This window comes from Helianthus annuus, chromosome 10, assembly GCF_002127325.2.
Source record: "Helianthus annuus cultivar XRQ/B chromosome 10, HanXRQr2.0-SUNRISE, whole genome shotgun sequence".
Classification (NCBI taxonomy): domain Eukaryota; kingdom Viridiplantae; phylum Streptophyta; class Magnoliopsida; order Asterales; family Asteraceae; genus Helianthus; species Helianthus annuus.
The window spans coordinates 173441175-173447692 of NC_035442.2; the positions used below are offsets into that span (position 1 = coordinate 173441175).

At 37.8% G+C, this 6518-nt stretch overlaps 1 long non-coding RNA gene across 4 annotated transcripts; it reads right to left on the reverse strand.

Annotated features, from left to right (window-relative positions):
• Positions 1-3746: 3746 nt before the first annotated feature.
• LOC110883541 lies at positions 3747-6201 on the reverse strand. Of its 4 annotated transcripts, none has more exons than XR_002560505.2 (7): positions 5488-5581; positions 5306-5343; positions 5087-5125; positions 4855-4920; positions 4570-4747; positions 4389-4430; positions 3747-3849 (listed from the first exon to the last, which is right to left on the reverse strand). It is a non-coding gene; the product is annotated as an uncharacterized LOC110883541 (long non-coding RNA). The 4 variants fall into 4 exon arrangements; XR_004869971.1 differs by lacking the exon at positions 3747-3849 and adding an exon at positions 5893-6201 and having other exon boundaries at positions 4349-4430; positions 5488-5533; XR_004869970.1 differs by lacking the exon at positions 3747-3849 and adding an exon at positions 5605-5629 and having other exon boundaries at positions 4349-4430; positions 5488-5533.
• Between the last annotated feature and the right edge of the window lie 317 nt (positions 6202-6518).

The window sequence follows — 6518 nt, forward strand, 5'->3', positions numbered from 1 at the left end:
TGGGACTGCAACATCGCAGACACCCATGAAGAGCTACAGACATAACCATAGCTTCCGCAGAGTGGTTGCTACGGAAACGCAAAGCTCACTCCACATCACCGAACGAGGCTACCTCGTTGTAAACTCGGTATTGGAGCGTGAAGGTAAGTGGCTCCAGAAAGAACGCAGATACGTGCTCTAAACAAGCACTTATCAAGCAGCAAGTGTCCGAACAGCGGTAACAAGTCTGCCTATGACTTTGTTTACCTGCCAACGGACCGCGGTAACAAGTCTGCTTACGACTTTGTTTACCTACCAATGGACCGCATGGAATAAACAACGATGGGCACCCCCTTGCCTATGACCATGTTTATTTACCCATAGTCTAGATCCACATTGTTCGACCAAACACGGCCAACAATGACGCAACGAAGTAACCGCAAAGAACGTACGGTTACTTGAGAGCTATCAAGATGAACACGAACACCCAACAAAAAAGGGATGGTCATCTCATCATAGGATGCTGAACATAGAACTTGAGCAAAGTTCTAACACAACATCCAAAACCTTCAAACCTGACCGCAAAGGTTGGTTTACAAGTTTTTCTTTTCTTCTTCGTGCACCATTCTGGCAAATGGTTCGAAGAAGAAACCACCTCCAAGAGGTTCGAAACATGTGCAAACCTTCGAACCACCATCCAAGAGGTTGGTTCGAAGTTTGTGCAGCATTACTATGAAGGTCCCTAACAGGCCTTCAACACAACAACAGGTGGCAACCCACCTGACGACATGCAACGGCTGAGAATTTCGCGTCAAGCGAAACCCCTTCACCGGTACGGAAGAGGCGTAGCCGGATTTTTTACCAGATCACCAGGTTGATCTGGCCTAAAATTTTCTCCAGACTGCCACACTACCTTCCTACACCATAAGTCCAGTACTCCTCCCACGTGCAACTTGCACAAGGGAGCAACACTAGACTGGGGGGACTTGAAGGGGTATGGTCCCAAAACGACCATTACCCGCATCAAACAAACCCCTACCAGTAAGCAAACCGCACCCATGCGGTCACATCCTTCGAACCCATTCGGTTCGAAGATGAATAGCTTGACCCAAGTACGAAAGACGATGAACATATCGATGCGGCTGGCACCGCATCATATGGCCATTTTCGTCACGACAAGGGAAGCGAGCAAATAGTCTCCACATACGATGATGCGGCCAACACCGCACCTCGCGTATTTCTTGATCACAAGTAGGAGACGCGGTAACTTCAGACGTTACCGCATGCAGCGATGCGGCTCGCACCGCACCCTGCATATCCAGCAAGTGGACTGACACGCCAGGCAAGTGGCTGACACCACGAGGCAAGTGGCGCCGGCGACAGTCCCCTGTCAGAGCTATTAAAGCAATGGGCTGACGTGGCGTAACCCCCACGGCCGGCGAGACTGACACACCTGCAACGGTGCAGCTCGTCGTCAGCCCATCCATCAATCTCCTCCTTCACTCCTCGGCTATAAATACCGACCCCAAACCAGGTTTGAGGTATCTCTTCACAACTCTCTAACTACTACTATAATCTTGCTTTGCTTCCCAAGCAAACTACTGATTCTCACGCCGGAGAGTGGTAACAAGGAGCACCCCCCACCCCATCCTCCTTGTTACGAGTCACGGCTTGTTTCCCTGTGCAGGAGATCATCCACCGGTGACCCAGCCAGCGATCTCCGAGAGGAAGGGATTAACCCTTCTTGACGAGACCAGTGTGTTAACCCTGCCCGGTTAACCATTGTTTCATCAACAACCACCAAACATTGTGATAAGTGGCAATCAAACAATAATCAAATTCAGAAAAAAAGTTAAATAAAAACTAATAAAAAAAACAGAAAAAAAGTAAAAAAAAACTAATAAAAAACGTTGTATATTTAACTTTTGTGGCAAATTATTAGATTAACCTTAACAGGATTCTTTGGAGTAATAAAAAAATTTGGTTGTATTTTCTTTTATGAGCATAACATATGTTGGACCCAAGCTTGAGAATACTAATAAGATTACAATTTACAGACTGTGACTAGATATTTTTGGGAGTTGAGCTAAAGTTATTAATTAAAATAATATAAAAGTCTCATCGGTTGATCAGAACTTTAGATAAACAATTATCATTGTTTAGCTTTAAGCAACGTTAATTTCATCATGAGCATACCTAATCTAATGTACAAGTGATAACGACATATTAGATTAAATCTTATCCGAATCACATCGTCACTTACTATATGATCGTCTACAATTGTTTATACTTTAGACAATAAATAAATAAATAAATAACCTACAACCTATATATTATGAAATATGGAATTTTAATAGTTTTTATTAGCTTATTACAAAAAAAAAGTATTTTTTCTACTAAACTGTTATTTAATAATGAAATGGAATTTTAATAGTATTTATAAGCTTATTACAAAAAAAACAAATGTATTTTTTTCTACTAAACTGTTATTTTATATAATAGGCCATGTTTTTCAGTTTCTTATAAATACTTTCTATACATCCTTACTATAAATAGACCAATAATTGAACCACTTGTTTTACTGGTTAAACTAGTTTAAAGAACTAGATAAAAATGAACTTGGAACAAAATATGCAACCATTTTATATTTTGATGTGTATCTGAATTGTTAACACTTAACAATACATGAGTCATGAAATAAATAAATATAAAGTCTGAAATATAAATCAATCAGTAATATAACTTTAAAGCAAAAATATTATCCAGATAACCACTTTGTTTAAGTTATAAATTAAACCGATTCGATTGATAATCGACCACTTCAAAAGAATACTATCCAGTTAACCACTTTGTTTAAGTTATAGTATGTTTCATGTTTTCCTTTTAAATAAATCATTATCTCGCATTCTCGCTCAAGGGGGAACATTTTGGTTTGGTTAAGAATTCCATTCCCCACAACTTTCAACTCGCTCAAGGATATTGTTACGACCACTGCGGAGTGCACCGTGGGAAAAACCTGGAAAAGACCTGTGTACATGGTTACGGTGGCAACGGTTTGGATAATTTGGCATGCTAGAAACTTGAAGACGTTTGAAGACAAGTTCATTCTGGTCCGAAAGACGGCGGAACTCGTAAAGGAAGACTCTTTTATTTGGGTATGCAATCGGACAAAACTGAAGACACTCCTATGGGAAAAATGGAGAGATTCTGTGTTTTGTTCGCGTTGTCTTGTAGTTCGCTTTGCTGCGGTTTGTTTAGTTTTGTTTGCGTTGTCTTGTATTTCCTAGTTTCGTGCTGGCTCTTTATATATATACATATAAAGTGTGTTTTCGTTCAAAATAAATAAATAAATAAATAAATTATTATCTCGATAATTTATTTTTTATACACTTCCTTCTAATTGGGCCATGTTCATCAGAGTTTGCAATCGAATTAGTGACTAATTATTGCATTAAATGATAATGTACCTCAATAAGCAAGCACATATTTTAAAAAGACTAGAGGGTAGGCCCGTGCGATGCACGGCATGACCAATAGTTAGTGTCCTTCATTTTGTGGTGCGTTCGGGAAAAATGTTTATGCATGGATAAAAGGTGATTAGCCAAAAGACAATGTAAGAGAAGCCATACAAAACGTCATAAGAGCTTGTACCATAAGCCAGCCACACAAAATTTAAGGAGTGCATAGCACAGGAAACTTTGTTTGCGGAATGTGTTTAAGAACAAACTTGTATGCCAAGTCTAAAAATTAACATTACAGGAAAAAAACTTAAAGGAGTTCATAAAGCTTCCGGTTTATTCAATAATTCACGAAATCTTCTGCCGCTAATGCATGCCCATGTAGTCGCCCTTCCCCTTAGTAGTTTCTTGTCTACAACAGGTTTAAGCAAGTAAACATAAGCAACGGCTATGAGTTAGTCAAATCAAATATCTTAACATATGTGCACGCATGACTCTCCATACATGACTAACCCATAAAAATCATTGAGAGAACTCACTACCATATGAAAACCTTAAATCATATTACAATATGCTACAATAAATTAAATAAAACCACACTAAATTGTAACTGCCTAAAAACTTGAAATGACTATTAAACGAACTTAAACATAGATAAATGAAGGTAAATGAACACACATAAACAAATTTTTAAGTGAACCAACTTATGAGTGTAGCGACTGCAGTATGCACGTAAAGAAACATGAAACAGTAACAAAATAGATTACAACCAGTCTGCCATTATTAACATCATAGATTTCTTATACATAAACTTTAACGCTAAGTAAAAATATCAACAACTACCATGAATATAAACAAAAGGTATTATAAGACCAATAAAGTATAGAAACAAAATGGAAGCGAGCGAAGCGAAGCAGGTTAATTGGGCGAGGGAAGACTCTGTGTACTAACTTGCTTCTTTTATTCGGTAGGTGGGCACTCGTCATGAACCACCTAAGATTTAGAATGCAACAATGAGTGAAAGATATATGGTGTCAAAGTGTACATACCAAAAGTTATTCATCTTATTTGCTTAAAAAATTTATATTGTAGAGTTGGCATAGTATAGCACTATAGCAGTATGATTTGCAACCTTATTGTGATCAAGTGTGAATGAGACCACTGAATGAATAATGGGAGTAGCAACAACAAATTTGTAGATTTGGCCGTCATAGGATGCCATCCTTGCCTTTCACGACCTTTGCTTGATGAGATACCCATGAAGTGTGAGTTAAACTCCTATTTGTGGGTTCTCCTTCAAGGCCTTTTTGCTGATTATTTTAAGCCAATTTACAAATGATGAACATAATGGTAAGCGAAGTTAGTTGCTTGTATTTCTTGAAGATAGAATACAAATATACTGATAATATGAACATACTGCAAGTAATGTTGCGGTATAATGTTCATAAGGCATGCAATTATGCTCCTTTGAATTATCAGCCAGCTTCAAAAAAAATGAAAAGATCTGTTAGTAACAATCTTCTTTGTCATTCATTAACACATTCAACAAAAAAGCTCTCATTCATTAAAAGGCCACAAACAGGATGAAATCATGAAATAAATCAACACAAAATAAACAAATCATTAAATAAGCTAAAATATATACTCACAATAGGACAATCCCGCCAAAACTCAGATAATGATTTCCTCTGCAGGCAAGGAAAAAGACAACTAATTAAGAAGAAATTAGACCAGAAATAGCAGAGCACAACAATTCTTCCACAATTAGAACAAAGAGACCACAAATTTAGCAACTAAAACATTATGATTATGCATTCTTATTCATATACATCAAATAAAATGAAAACCAATGAAAGTAAGAAACTCACATTTCTCAAATAGCTGAACTGAAATGGAGGCAATGCACCTGTATCCACACAGTTACTGGTGTTCCTCAGTGAAAGCAAAATATCCATTTGTAACACCACCGAATATGTTATTATTTCCACGAACTCTTTCTATATCAAAACTCAAAATAATGCGACTAAACAAACTGGAAATAAAAACGTACCTGAACCAAATCAGAATACGAAAAGAAAAAACCCTTGCAATCAGACCTATGACACGAATAAAAAAGATCTGAACCCAATCAGAGGCGAGATGTATATGAGTATTTAGACAAACAAACCAACTAATCGTGCACGACTATCTCCATATAAGAGACATCCGGTCAGAATCGTGGCCGGAACCCTTTCTTTATCTTTCAGATGGTCCGTAATTGCTCATCAAAGTAACATTCCAAAATACATAAAACAGTTAAAGGAATTGCATATAACCATATTCAATACATATATTTGCATGAAACTTTTTTATAACCATCCAATTATTAAAGACGTATGAAGCTCTAAATCAGATAAAGACAAAAGAAAAAAAACATACCAGTTGAGAGAAATAGCAGGGAATAGAGCAACCGTACCTCGAAAAGTGATAAGGAGTCCCTTGCCGGAGGAGTAGAGGAGAAGAGCAGGCGGAAAATGCGGATGACACTTCGTATACCACCTTCGATCCTCCGTTACCTTACCTTGACTGAAGTCGTTACCCCATCACATCACCCGGTTCGTTCTTCGGAACCCTAGTCGTCACTCAAAGATGTGGCTGCTGACCACCGGCGAACTACCGTCACCATCGTCACTATATGTCACCCTTGAGCGGTGATGTTACCCCCATCACCCTCGTCGTCATCTCCTGAGTAACAGATGATCACCGGGTAATGTAGCCGGCGACCGTCCACTCTCTCTTCAGGCCCCTCTCTCTCTCTTTCTTTAACCCTGGATGTATCTAACTTTATAGACGTAGTGTTATGTGAATGTGAATGTGAAAAGGAAGTAAATAATAGTTGATAAATTGATAAATAAATAAATTTTAATTAAAAGTAAACGATTCAACTGCAATTGCAAGTTGTAGGAAACTCTTTAGTTTCCAAGGAGTTATTGAGAAAAAATGGTAAACAGGGATTAATGTTAAAGTTAAATAGGTAAATTACTTCTCTTTGAATTCCATTTAATATTTTTTAACTTAAAGACTTCTAATTTACCTCTATTT